Below are 15,144 nucleotides of genomic sequence, written 5' to 3' on the forward strand. Positions count from 1 at the left end.
GCAAGATTTAAGGCATTCAAACCCTGACACGGCTTCCGAACATCCCTCTATGATTCAAGTGTAGTCCAGGATCTCCACTTTGCCCAAGACATAGCTTTCTGGAGATCGCACCGGCACCTCCTGTAGCATTCTTGATCTCCAGACTTGAGTGTCTCTGATCTGGTTCTCAGCAGGTTTGGATTGCTTTGTTCATCTAGGCTTCTGATTCGGGAAAGCCCTGCACAATTTCCTGGGGACACACTCATCAACAGCTGTTTTAATGAAGTCTGTAAAGACCCGGGTATAGTCATTCAGCATCTCAGATAGAACATAGAACATAGAATAGTACAGCACGGTACAGGCCCTTCGGCCCACAATGTTGTGCTGACCCTCAAATCCTGCCTCCCATATAAGCCCCCACCTTAAATTCCTCTACATACCAGTCTAGTAGTCTCTTAAACTTCACTAGTGTATCTTCCTCCACCACTGACTCATGCAGTGCATTCCACGCACCAACCACTCTCTGAGTAAAAAACCTTCCTCTAATATCCCCCTTGAACTTCCCACCCCTTACCTTAAAGCCATGTCCTCTTGTATTGAGTAGTGGTGCCCTGGGGAAGAGGCGCTGGCTATCCACTCTATCTATTCCTCTTAATATCTTGTATACCTCTATCATGTCTCCTCTCATCCTCCTTCTCTCCAAAGAGTAAAGCCCTACCTCCCTTAATCTCTGATCATAATGCATCCTCTCTAAACCAGGCAGCATTCTGGTAAATCTCCTCTGTACCCTTTCCAAAGCTTCCACATCCTTCCAAAAGTGAGGCGACCAGAACTGGACACAGTACTCCAAGTGTGACCTAACCAGAGTTTTATAGAGCTGCATCATTACATCGCGACTGTTAAACTTTATCCCTCGACTTATGAAAGCTAACACCCCATAAGCTTTCTTAACTACCCTATCCACCTGTGAGGCAACTTTCAGGGATCTGTGAACATGTACCCCCAGATCCCTCTGCTCCTCCACACTACCAAGTATCCTGCCATTTACTTTGTACTCTGCCTTGGAGTTTGTCCTTCCAAAGTGTACCACCTCACACTTCTCCGGGTTGAACTCCATCTGCCACTTCTCAGCCCACTTCTGCATCCTATCAATGTCTCTCTGCAATCATCGACAATCCTCTACACTATCTACAACACCACCAACCTTTGTGTCGTTTGCAAACTTGCCAATCCACCCTTCTACCCCCACATCCAGGCCGTTAATAAAAATCAAGAAAAGTAGATGTCCCAGAACAGATCCTTGTGGGACACCACTAGTCACAATCCTCCAATCTGAATGTACTCCCTCCACCACCACCCTCTGCATTCTGCAGGCAAGCCAATTCTGAATCCACCTGGCCAAACTTCCCTGGATCCTATGTCTTCTGACTTTCTGAATAAGCTTACCGTGTGGACCCTTGTCAAATGCCTACTAAAATCCATATAGATCACATCTACTGCACTACCCTCATCTATATGCCTGGTCACTTCCTCAAAGAACTCTATCAGGCTTGTTAGACACGATGTGCCCTTCACAAAGCCATGCTGACTGTACCTGATCAGACCATGATTCTCCAAATGCCCAGAGATTCAATCTCTAAGAATCTTTTCCAACAGCTTTCCCACCACAGACGTAAAGCTCACAGGTCTGTAATTACACGGACTATCCCTACTACCCTTTTGAACAAGGGGACAACATTCGCCTCCCTCCAATCCTCCAGTACCATTCCCGTGGACAACAAGGACGTAAAGATCCTAGCCAGAGGCTCAGCAATCTCTTCCCTTGCCTCGTGGAGCAGCCTGGGCAATATTCCATCAGGCCCCGGGGACTTATCCGTCCTAATGTATTTTAACAACTCCAATACCTCCTCTCCCTTAATATCAACATGATACAGAACATCAACCTCACTCATATTGTCCTCGCCATCATCAAGTTCCCTCTCATTGGTGAATACCGAAGAGAAGTATTCATTGAGGATCTCGCTCACTTCCACAGCCTCCAGGCACATCTTCCCACCTTTATCTTATAATCGGTCCTACCTTCACTCATCATCCTTTTTTTCCTCACGAAATTGAAGAATGCCTTGGGGTTTTCCTTTACCCTACTCGCCAAGGCCTTCTCATGCCCCATTCTTGCTCTTCTCAGCCCCTTCTTAAGCTCCTTTCTTCCTTCCCTATATTCCTCAATAGACCCATCTGATCCTTGCTTCCTAAACCTCATGAATGCTGCCTTCTTCCACCTGACTAGATTTTCCACCTCACTTGTCACCCATGGTTCCTTCACTCTAACATTCTTTATCTTCCTCACCCGGACAAATTTATCCCTAACATCCTGCAAGAGATCTCTAAACATCGACCACATGTCCATAGTACACTTCCCTGCAAAAACATCACCCCAATTCACACCTGCAAGTTCTAGCCTTATAGCCTCATAATTTGCCCTTCCCCAATTAAAAATTTTCCTGTCCTCTCTGATTCTATCCTTTTCCATGATAATGCTAAAGGTCAGGGAGCGGTGGTCACTATGCCCCAGATGCTCACCCACTGAGAGATCTGAGACCTCATTACCTAGTAGTAGATCTAGTACGGCATTCCCCCTAGTCGGCCTGTCCACATACTGTGACAGGAATCCGTCCTGGACACACTTAACAAATTCTGCCCCATCTAAACCCTTGGAACTAATCAGGTGCCAATCAATATTAGGGAAGTTAAAGTCACCCATGATAACAACCCTGCTATTTTTGCACCTTTCCAAAATCTGCCTCCCAATCTGCTCCTCTGTATCTCTGCTGCTACCAATGGGCCTATAGGATACCCCCAGTAGAGTAACTGCTCACTTCCTGTTCCTGACTTCCACCCATATTGACTCAAAAGAGGATCCTGCTACATTACCCACCCTTTTTGTAGCTGTAATAGTATCCCTGACCAGTAATGCCACCCCTCCTCCCCTTTTTCTGCCCACTCTATCCCTTTTAAAGCACTGAAATCCAGGAATGTTGAGAATCCATTCCTGCTCTGGTGCCAGCCAAGTCTCTATAATGGCCACTACATCATAATTCCATGTCTATATCCAAGCTCTCAGTTCATCGCAGATGCGTTGTTGAGGCAAATAGATTGGTCTACACTTAATCGTTATTCGTTTTAAGTCAGAACAAGAACCTAACATACCCCAACGTCCGTGCACCAACTAGAATTGACTATAAAGCATCCCCGCCATGTATTTCCTTACCAGAACTTGAGGTTCAATCCATTCTGAAAATGGTAAAACCTTCTGGTCTGCTTGCTGTGTCCGGCGTGTTTGCCGTTAACGAAGTCTCAATGAAACAGACAACTGAGATCTGCCTCTGATACAGCAGTCTTGCCCTGAGATCATCAATCTTATTTTCAAGTGACACTACCATAGAAACCATAGAAAACCATAGAAAAACTACAGCACAGAAACAGGCCTTTTGGCCCTTCTTGGCTGTGCCGAACCATTTTCTGCCTAGTCCCACTGACCTGCACACGGACCATATCCCTCCATATACCTCCCATCCATGTATCTGTCCAATTTATTCTTAAATGTTAAAAAAGAACCCGCATTTACCACCTCGTCTGGCAGCTCATTCCATACTCCCACCACTCTGTGTGAAGAACCCCCCCCCCAATGTTCCCTTTGAACATTTCCCCCCTCACCCTTAACCCATGTCCTCTGGTTTTTTCCTCCCCTTGCCTTAGTGGAAAAAGCCTGCTTGCATTCACTCTATCTATACCCATCATAATTTTATATACCTCTATCAAATCTCCCCTCATTCTTCTACGCTCCAGGGAATAAAGTCCTAACCTATTCAACCTTTCTCTGCAACTGAGTTTCTCAAGTCCCGGCAACATCCTTGTAAACCTTCTCTGCACTTTTTCAACCTTATTTATATCCTTCCTGTAATTTAGTGACCAAAACTGAACACAATACTCCAGATTCGGCCTCACCAATGCCTTATACAACCTCATCATAACATTCCAGCTCTTATACTCAATACTTCGATTAATAAAGGCCAATGTACCAAAAGCTCTCTTTACAAACCTATCTACCTGTGACGCCACTTTTAGGGAATTTTGTATCTGTATTCCCAGATCCCTCTGTTCCACTGCACTCCTCAGTGCCTTACCATTAACCCTGTATGTTCTACCTTGGTTTGTCCTTCCAACGTGCAATACCTCACACTTGTCTGTATTAAACTCCATCTGCCATTTTTCAGCCCATTTTTCCAGCTGGTTCAAGTCCCTCTGCAAGCTCTGAAAACCTTCCTCACTGTCTACTACACCTCCAATCTTTGTATCATCAGCAAATTTGCTGATCCAATTTACCACATTAGTATCATCAGCAAATTTGCTGATCCAATTTACCACATTAATTTACCACATTACCACATTCTCCAACAAGATGCTCAGAAGAGGAGGCCTCATCCCCTTGCGCTTCAGCCTGGTTTGAATACCGCTTCTCTCGCCGCCTTTTCGGCCATGGAAATTGCGTTGACCCTTAAAGGCGCCGCGCTTAACTGCTCCGCATTTAACCGTCGAACGGGAGATCTGATATAGTTTCGTAGTACTTTGCTAAGAGGAAATTACATGCTGCAGCGTACAGTGAAAGTAGTTCAAGGGAGTATATTTAGGTGGAAAACTGGTGCAATTTCCTGCAGCCCACAGAGAGTTGCTGTTGCTTCTATCAGGGCCAACAGTTCTGAGCTGAGCTGCCTCCTGGCAATTCTCCGACAGCTAATTCCTCACGTTTCCATCACCACAGCCCATCCAGTCCGTGGCTTCTCATCTACAGTATGTACCTCTGAGACCCATCTATAAAAACATTCCTCTGTTTCCCCTTCCGCAGGTGTTTTTCTTACGCCAAAACCTTGCTCCAATTCTTTTTCCATTTGACACTCATGTGCCTCCCATTCTGCTTGGATGGTTCTTGCTGGGTTCATTCTTCTGCCCACTACTATCCTCACTGACCTGTCTGTGGGAGAAAAATTGTCTCTCAAGCTGCCCTTCTGCTGTCAGTGACTGTTCTCAGCCTCCCTGTGTTCAGGAGTTCTTCCATTGGTAGGGGGTGTGTAGCATGAGTTGTCCCATCATCACAACAGGGCTGCTTACTCGTACTCCCACGCTGCACAGTCTAAAGCTGCTATGCGGCAGGGACGTCCTCCTGCAAAGGGTGTGAACTAGCATACTGGCCTTCTTGTGTCCTCATGGTCCTACACCACCTCTGCGTTCTAATTACTGCAGTATCGGTGAAAAGGAAGGGCCGCATCTGGTAACACAAGTGCAGGTGCAGAGATCAGGGCTTTCATGATATTTATTTTTTAAAAAACTTTTCCTCATCTGGCCCCCATCTTACTTCCTGCAGAGGGAGATGCACTCCTTTAATCAATGCCTTGTCACAGGGGGTGCTGGGAACGGACCCAAATGCGAGACACAGACACTGAAGTACAAGGAACAGGACTTGACCAGAGTAGGGACATGACAGGATACAGGCAAGGAGCAGGGCAAAAATGCAGACATGGGCTAGGGAAAGCGGGACCAGACTAAAAACCATGGACTAGGAGACAAGGCTTGGACTCTGAGCCCAAGACTGGACAAGGACCCAGAACCTGGGTCTTGCCTCGGGCTTGGACCCCAGAACCAGGCAAGGACATGACATGGCTTCAGGACAGGACGTGGCTGGGGTCTAGAGGCCTGAGCTTGGCTGCAGGCTGGGGTCTTGGGTCTTGAGCTTGGCTGCAGGCTGGGGTCTTGGGTCTTGAGCTTGGCTGCAGGCTGGGGTCTTGGGTCTTGAGCTTGGATGCGGGATCTTCAAGGTTTGGGTTCTTGGAGCTTGGCGGCAGGATCTTCGAGGCTTGGGTTCTTGGAGCTTGGCTGCAGGATCTTCGAGGCTTGGGTTCTTGGAGCTTGGCTGTGGAATCTTCAAGGCTTGGGTTCTTGGAGCTTGGCTGTGGAATCTTCAAGGCTTGGGTTCTTGGAGCTTGGCTGTGGAATCTTCAAGGCTTGGGTTCTTGGAGCTTGGCTGTGGAATCTTCAAGGCTTGGGTTCTTGGAGCTTGGCTGCGGGATCTTCGAGGCTTGGGTTCTTGGAGCATGCCTGCAGGATCTTCGAGGTGGGACAGGTCCACCTGTTGGGTAACGGCAGAACGGCTGGACTTACCCAACAGAGGCAAAGACAAGACAAGACATGTCCCCCCGTAGAGCAACGGCAAAACAGCCTGACTTACCCCACGGAGCCGAGGACAGGACAAGACAAGACATGACCCCCCCCCCCGCCCCACAGGACAATGGCAGAACGGCCTTACTTACCCCACGGAGGCGAGAACAAGTCAGATCCCCCAGCAGGGCAACGGCAAAACGGTCTGACTTACCCCACAGAGGCGAGGACAAGAAGAGACAAACACCAAAGAACAACAGACAGTTCCATCTCTGCTTTGGGGTTGCTTCGACAGCCACTCAGATAGCCCGAGAAACAGCCGAATCCAGACCGTAAAGACTACTCCAATGAGTGGCAACAAGGCTCCATGAAGCAGTGTTGCTCCAACCAGGCCTAGAGATCACAAATGGTTTCACTAGCCTTCCATCAGCAGGTTGCTCCAAAGGGGACTGACAAGACAAACCAGCAGCCCATAGTCAACCCCAAGGCTACTTATATTCCAAGCCCCAAGATGGGAATCAGGTGCCTATGATTAACTCAACCAAACGAGGGACCGCTGGAAGATCCGGAGTCCTGAGTCCACGGACCGGACCGTGAACCGGAATGTGGACTTCACGGACCGGACCATGACATACCTGTAGTGACGCCAGTAATGCTGAGGACTCTGGTATGATATTACAGCAGTAATTGAATAGACCTCATGACCCCTACACCCCTTATGTTAACTGGGCAGGGCATGAAGCTGATTGCAGAACGTCTGTCATCTGACATGTCCTTCCTCCCGTGGGAAATCATGCAGGCTAGGTACTGTACAGTTCTGAGACTTGTGTAGACTGATTTTAAATCCCTCATCTTGCAAAATCTCTAAAACAATGACCATCACCACTAAATGACCCATTTCATCTTCCAAAACGATTCATAGACATTCTAGATATTGTAAGATGATCGACCAGTCGGGTGTTAAATTGAGCTTTTCCAAAGTCTGCGCCATGACTTCATGAAAAATGGCTGGGCTATTGTAGAATTCCTGGGGGAGTCTTGTCCACGTATACTGCTGCCCACCCAGGGTGAAAGCAAACCGGTCTTGGGACTCAGATACTCAAGGGAGCCCTCAAAATCTTTTAGCGATACTCAGGACTGAGAATATTTAATGTTTTGGAGACAGGCCATTTAGAATTGCAGCAGGTCTCGCCACAATCTCAATATGGTCTTATTACGGGTGATTTAGTCTATCGTTAACCAATATGATCCAGCTGGCTTCTTTACCAGCCATATAGGTGAGTTAGAGATTGACACAGTCTCTCTTAATATCTCCTGGTGTTTTAGTGCCTTCACTGTACTCCGACTAGTTGTCAGGGCATCAGTTTTTATAGGTCATCAGGGTTCTCGACCTGACATGGCCCGACTTTAAAAGGTGGCATCCCGACAGCTATATCTGGATATAACCTCTCCCTCAAATATCTCCACACTAATTCACACATCATACAAAATATAAATGACGGATAAAAATTAAACAGTACATACTGCAAACTACAGAGTACGTACTCTGCGATCTTCCGCTCATGTGCATCTGAACTCATAATGCCTGCTGTATTTCTTTGCATCTAACTGTTACATCAAGGTCCAGACTTATTCCTAAAACACAAAGATTCATAAATGAGTTTGCTGCTATACAGTTTTCTGAACTGGCATACTGGCGTTTCGAGTGGTCAGTAACCACCCTTTACAACTGGTGGCATTGTCTCACCAAATTATGTAAAAATGTCTAGTCATTTACATAAACAGATATGCGCGCTCGTATCCCGGAAGAGACCCTCAAATGTTGTGACTGTGAACGAAGTCTCCGGAGAGACGCAGCTGGTAGATGTAAATCTCTTTATTCGAGATACACACGAGGTAACAGCCATTGAAGTCACTCGAGAGAGAGGCTCCCCAGTACAAGATTACAGCACATTTTATATGTTACAGAACAGAAGTAACATGACAATTAGTTACAATGCCCTAATAATACTTCTTTTGAGTTTTATGTAATTTTACAAACTACTGGTTCTTCCCACCAATGCACCCACAATGAGTGTTAATTACTGTGGTATCTGAGTCCCTAAGACCATATGATACAGGAGCTGAATTTGGCATCTTGCTCATCTAATCTGCTCCGGCGTTTCATAGTGACTCATCCATTCCCCTCAGCCCCAATCTCCTGCCTTCTTGCCCTGACTATTCAAGAATCTATCAACCTCTGACTTAAATCTACCCGATGACTTGGCCTCCACAGCCACCTGTGGCAACAAATCCCACAGACCGACCATTATGTCTAAATGAATTACTCCTGTTCTCCACTCTATAAGGACGCCCTCCTATTCTGAGGCTGTGTCCTCTGGTCTTCGGTTTACTCACTATAGAAAACATCCTCTCCACATCCACTCTATCGAGGCCTTTCACCATTTTTGCCCCTCCACCTATCTTTGCATTGTCCGCAAACTTTGCCACAAAGCCATCAACTCTGTCATCCCAGTCCCTGACATATAATGTAGAAAGAAGTGGTCCCGATACAGACCCCTGAGGAACACCACTAGTCACCAGAAGCCAACCAGAAAATGCTCCCTTTAGTCTCTCCCTTTGCCTCCTGCCAATCAGCCAATGCTCTATCTATGCTAGTATCTTTCCTGTAATACCGTGGGCTCTTAACTTGTTAAGCAACCTCATGTGCAGCACTTTGTCAAAGGCCTTCTAAAATCCCAAGTACACAACATCCACAGATTTTCCTCTGTCTATCCTGCTTGTTGTTTCTTCAATGAATTCAAACAGATTTGTCAGGTAACATTTGCTCTTGAAGGAACCATGCTGACATGGCCAATTTTATTACGTTCCCAAGTACCCCGAAACCACATCCTTAACAATCAACTCCAACATCTTCACAACTAATGACCTCAGACTAACTGAACTATAATTTCCTCCTGCCTCCCTCTCTCTCTTCATGAAGAATGGAGTGACATTTGCAATTTTACATTCCTGCGGAACCATGCCAGAATCAATTTATTCTTGAAAGACCTTTACTAATGCCTCCATAATCTCTTCAACCACCTCGTTTTGTTATAAGGGGGCGATAGGAGCAGACCCAAATACAAGAAACAGACACTCAAGTACTAGGAACTGGACTATGGTTATCAAGAATACAAGGGAAGTCGGGAAGAAACGAAACTGGACACCGACACGGGCCCTAGATTAGACAGGGACACAGAGTCTGGGCTAGAAATTGGACTAGGAATGCGTGACCTGGACTAGGAACTTAGAACTAGGAGCCTGGACAAGCACTCCGAACCACACAGGGACTTGGATCCTGGCTCTTGACTGGGACTCGGAACCAGGGTCTTGGCTGGGACTCGGGACTAAGATCTTGGCTAGGACATGAGAATAGGATCTTGGCTAGGACTCGGGACTAGGATATTGTCTAGGCTTGGACTTGGCTAGGACTGGGCGAGGCACTTGTACTTGGCTAGGACTGGACGAGACTCTTGGACTTGGCTAGGACTGGACGAGGCTATTCGACTTGGCTAGGACTAGACGAGGCTCTTGGACTTGGCTTAGACTTCCAGCACAGGACGAGGATCTCCAGCACAGGATGAGGAACTCCAGCGCAAGTCGAGGAGACTCCAGCACAAGTCGAGGAAACTCCAGCACAGGGCAAGGAAACTCCAGCACAGGGCGAGGAAACTCCAGCACAGGGCGAGGAAACTCCAGCACAGGGCGAGGAAACTCCAGCACAGGGCGAGAAAACTCCAGTACAGGACGAGGTATTCCTGGACTGGACTTGAACATGAAGCCTTGACTTGGACTGGGCTAGAACATGAAGCCCTGACTGGGACTGGACTAGATCACGAAGCCTGGAACTTGGACTGGAACACGGAACACAGAGCCAGGACCCCTCCTTGGGTACAGGACATAAGGTCGGGACTCTTCTTAGACACGGAACACTAAACACGAGGACACAACAAGACAGTTCCAAACTCAACGATAGAATGTTCTTTACCTTGGCGCGAAAAGGTTCCAGTCTCACTCCAGTCTCAGTTTCTCTCTAATGCCAAACTTCCTGGACAGAGTTCTGTAGCCGAGACTCGGGGTGTGGGTACTGACGGGGTCTGAGACAAGGAATGATGAGGTCTCTGACGGTGTATCGGAAGGGAACGATCCAGCAAGAGAAGCTGAATTTCGAAGCTGTTTATGTAGCCAGCCTGAAACGAGAATCAGGCACCTCAATCAAGGTGCCCAAAAGAACCGGGGAGAACAGGAAAACCCGGAATAAGGATCGACGAACCGGACCGTGAACCGGAATGCGGACGTCACGGACCCTACCATGACAGTAACTCCGCCCCACCACCACCACCACCACCACCACCCCATGGGAGCCTCCTGGCGACCGAACTGGCTTTCCCAGACTAAGGGCGGACCAGGCGGGTGGGCGAGGGGTATTTAAACAAGAATGAACCCTGGTAGCGAGAGTTTAACAACAGTGTCTGTGTCGCTGGATGCATACATGACTGGACTGTTCTGTTGCAAGGCCGGCGTTGGGAGCAGAGCCAACTTCAGGACACAGACACTGAAGAACTAGGAACTGGACTAAGAATATCAATAATGCAAGGGAAGTCGGGAAGAAACGAAACTGGACACGAACACAGGCCATGGACTAGACAGAGACACAGGGCCTGAGCTAGGAATTGGACTAGGAATGCGTGACCTGGACGAGGAACTGGGAACTAGGAGCCTGGACAAGAACTCGGAACCAGAAATTGGACAGGGACTCGGAACCTGTGTCTTGACAGCGTCTCCCAACCTGGATCTTGGCTAGGACTCGGGACTAGGATCTTGGCTCGGACTCGGGACAAGAATCTTGGCTAGGCTCGGAGTGGGCGAGTCTCTTGGTCTTGACTAGGACTGGGCGAGACTCTTGGACTAGGCTAGGACTGGATGAATCTCTTGGACTTGGCTTGGACCGCACGAGGCTCTTAGTCCTGGCTAGCACTGGACGAGGCTCTTGGACCAGGCTAGGCCTGGACGAGGCTCTTGGACTTGGCATGGACTGGGAGAGGCTCTTGGACTCGGCTAGGACTCGGCGGGGCTCTTGGACTTGGCTAGGCCTGGACGAGGCTCTTGGACTTAGCTTGGACTGATGAAGCTCTTGTACCAGGCTAGGACTGGACGAGGCTCTTGGACTTGGCTAGGACTGGACGAAGCTCTTGGACTTGGCTTGGATTGGATGAGGCCCTTGGACTTGGCTTGCACAGAACGAGGCTCTTGGACTTGGCTTGGACTTCCAGCACAGGACGAGGAACTCCAGCAGAGGACGAGGAACTCCAGCACAAGACGAGGCAACTCCAGCACAGGATGAGGAAGCTCCTGGACTGGACGAGGTACTTCTGGACTGGACTAGAACATGAAGCCTGGACTTGGAGTGGAGCACGGAACACAGAGCCAGGACCCCTCCTTGGATACAGGACATAGGGCTGGAGCACTACACAGAGTCAGGACCCCTCCTTGGATACAGGACATAGGGCTGGAGCACTACACAGAGTCAGGACCCCTCCTTGGGTACAGGACGTAGGGCTGGAGCACTACACGGAGTCAGGACCCCTCCTTGGGTACAGGATGTAGGGCTGGGACTCGTATCCAACATGGAACACAGAACCGGGAGCCCACCTTGGATACAGGACATAGGGCCGGGACTCGTCTGAGACACGGAACACTAAACACGAGGACACAACAAGACAGTTCCAAACTCAACGATAGAATGTTCCTTATCTTGGGGCGACAAGGCTCCAGTCTCATTCCGGTTGGTATCTCATGCCGAACTTCATGGAAAGAGTTCTGTAGGTGAGCCTCTGGGTGTGGGTACTGACGGGGACGGAGACGAGGAATGATGAGGTTTCTGACGGGGATTTGGAAGGGAACGATCCAGCAAAAGAAGCTGAATCTCGAAGCTGTGTTTGCAGCCAGCACGAAACGAGAATCAGTCGCCTCAATCAAGGCGCCCAGCGGAACCGGGAAGAACAGGAAAACCCGGAATAGGCATCGACGGACTGTACCGTGAACCAGAATGCAGACTTCATGGACCGAACCATGTCAGTACACCTCCCCCACCCCCCAACACCTCTATGGGAGACTCCTGGCAATCGAGCAGGCTTTCCCAAACTAAGGACGACTCGGGGGGGGTGGGGGTGGGGGTGTTTAAACAAGAGTGAACTCTGGTAGCGACAGATTAACAACAGTGTCTGCATGGCTGGGTCCATGCATGAATGGACCGTTCTGTTGCAAGGCCGGCATTGGGAGCAGACCCAAATGCAGGACACAGACACTGAAGTACTGGGAACTGGACTAAGAATATCAAAAATGCAAGCGAAGTCGGGAAGAAACGAAACTGGACACTGACACAGGCCCTGGACCAAACAGGGATACAGGGCCTGGGCTAGGAACTGGACTAGGAACGCTGGACCTGGACGGGGAACTTGGAACTAGGAGCTAGGGCAAGGACTCGGAACCAGAAACTGGACAGCAACTCGGAACCTAGGTCTTGACTGTGGCTCGGAACCTAGGACTTAGCTAGGATTCGGGACTCAGATCTTGGCTGGGACTCGGGACTAGGATCTTGGCTAGGACTGGAGACTAGGATCTTGGCTAGGCTTGGACTGGGCGAGGCTCTTGCACTTGGCTAGGACTGAACGAGGCTCTTGGACTTGGCCTGGACTTCCAGCACAGGACGAGGAACTCCTGCACAGGACGAGGAAACTCCAGCACAGAGCGAGGAAACTCCAGCACAGAGCGAGGAAACTCCAGCACAGGACGACGAAACTCCAGCACAGAGCGAGGAAACTCCAGCACAGGACGAGGAAACTCCAGCACAGAGCGAGGAAACTCCAGCACAGGACGAGGAAACTCCAGCACAGAGCGAGGAAACTCCAGCACAGGACGAGGAAACTCCAGCACAGAGCGAGGAAACTCCAGCACAGAGCGAGGAAACTCCAGCACAGGACGAGGAAACTCCAGCACAGAGCGAGGAAACTCCAGCACAGAGCGAGGAAACTCCTGGAATGGACGAGGTAATCCTGGATTGGACTGGAAAATGAAGCCTTGATTTTGACTGGGCTGGAACACAAAGCCTTGACTGGGACTGGACTAGAACACGAAGCCTGGAACTTCGACTGGAACATGAAACACAGAGCCAGGACCAGCACCTCCACCCGTACCCCCCCCGCCCCCCCTCCCCCTTGGTTACAGGGTATAGGGCGGGGGCTCTACACAGAGTCAGGACTTCTCCTTGGGGACAGGTCATAGGGCTGGGACTCGTATCAAACATGGAACAGAGACCCAGGACCCCTCCTTTGATACAGGACATAGGGCCAGGCTTCGTCTTAGATACGGAACACTAAACACGAGGACACAACGGGACAGTTCCAAACTCAACGATAGAATGTTCCTTATCTTGGTGCGACAAGGTTTCAGTCTCACTCCGGCGGGTCTCTAATGCCGAGCTTTGTGGAAAGAGTTCTGTAGGCGAGCCTCTGGGTATGGGTACTGACGGGGACTGAGACGAGGAATGATGAGGTTTCTGACGGGGATTCGGAAGGGAACGATCCAGCAAAAGAAGCTGAATCCCGAAGCTATTTATGTAGCCAGCCCGAAATGAGAATCAGGCGCATCAATCAAGGTGCCCAGCGAAACCGGGGTGAATAGGAAAACCCGGAATAAGCACCGAGGGACCGGATCGTGAACCGGAATGCGGATTTCAGGGACCCGACCATGACACTTTCAGAATCCCGGGGTGCACCTCATTTGGTCCAGGTGGCTTATCTACTTTCACACCATTCAGTTTCCCCAAGAACCTTCTCCCTAGCAATGGCAACTTCACACATTCCTGCCCACTGACGTTCTCAAACCTCCAACATACCGCTAGTGTCTCCCACAGTGATGGAAAATACTTATTCAGTTCATCCACCATTTCCTTATCCCTCATCACTACCTCTCCAGCATAATTTTTCAGTGGTCTGACATCCACTCTCTCTTCATGGTTTTTTAGTTGCATTTTGTTGGTTTTTAAAAGCTTTACAACCCTCTAAATTCCCTGTAATCTTTGCTGTATTATATGCCCCCACTTCAGCTTTTCTGTTGTGTTTGACTTCTCTTGATAGACACAGGTGTGTCATCATGCCTTTAGAATACTTCTTCCTCTTTGTGATATATATATCCTGCGCATTCTGAATTGCTTCCAGAATTTTTAGCCATTTCAGCTCTGCCATAATCCCTGCCAGTGTTCTTTTCCAATTATTTGGGCCAGCTCCTCTCTCATGCCTCTGTAAGTCTCTTTACCCCTCTGCAATCTGATACATCTGAGTCGTATTCACGCAATAGAGTGTTGATCGCATTGACACCTTTGCAGGCATCTCAGTCAATTCCATGTCTCCTGGTTTGCAATTTGTTCCAAAAGCTGTAGTCTCTGAGTCATATTAATGCAATGGGGTGTTGACTGCATCCATACATAAGCAGACATATATCAGTCAATTAGGTCTTTCCTGGTCTGAAATTTACTCAAAAATCCAGCTTCAGGAGACCATTATTCTGAGCTACATTTTAAATTCAATCTACATTTCATATTCAGATCTGAAGGTCGTTTGCCACTAAAATTAACGTTTGCTATATACCCTAATTCCAGAATTAACCCTAACAATAGATTCTTGATTAGTCAGGGCATGAAGGGATTTGCAGAGAGGGCAGGAGATTGGGGCTGAGAAGGAAATGGATTAGCCATGAGAAATGGCAGAGCAGACTTGATTGGTCATGTGGTTTAATTCTGTCTTCTGGTCTGACAAATGATCTATTTAGCCCCTTATAGTTTATGCAGGGTCTTCGTCCACCATCCTTCCTGGTATCAATGAAAAATCCAGGCCTCAGAGGGAGATGTGGATG

General features: G+C 48.6%; 1 protein-coding gene across 1 annotated transcript in view; it reads left to right on the forward strand.

Annotated features, from left to right (window-relative positions):
* Nucleotides 1-15,144, forward strand: part of LOC134354346 (uncharacterized) — a 32,418-nt gene that overhangs the window by 16,589 nt on the left and 685 nt on the right. The gene's annotated exons all lie outside the window — the stretch shown is intronic.

Source organism: Mobula hypostoma, chromosome 11, assembly GCF_963921235.1.
Source record: "Mobula hypostoma chromosome 11, sMobHyp1.1, whole genome shotgun sequence".
NCBI lineage: Eukaryota > Metazoa > Chordata > Chondrichthyes > Myliobatiformes > Myliobatidae > Mobula > Mobula hypostoma.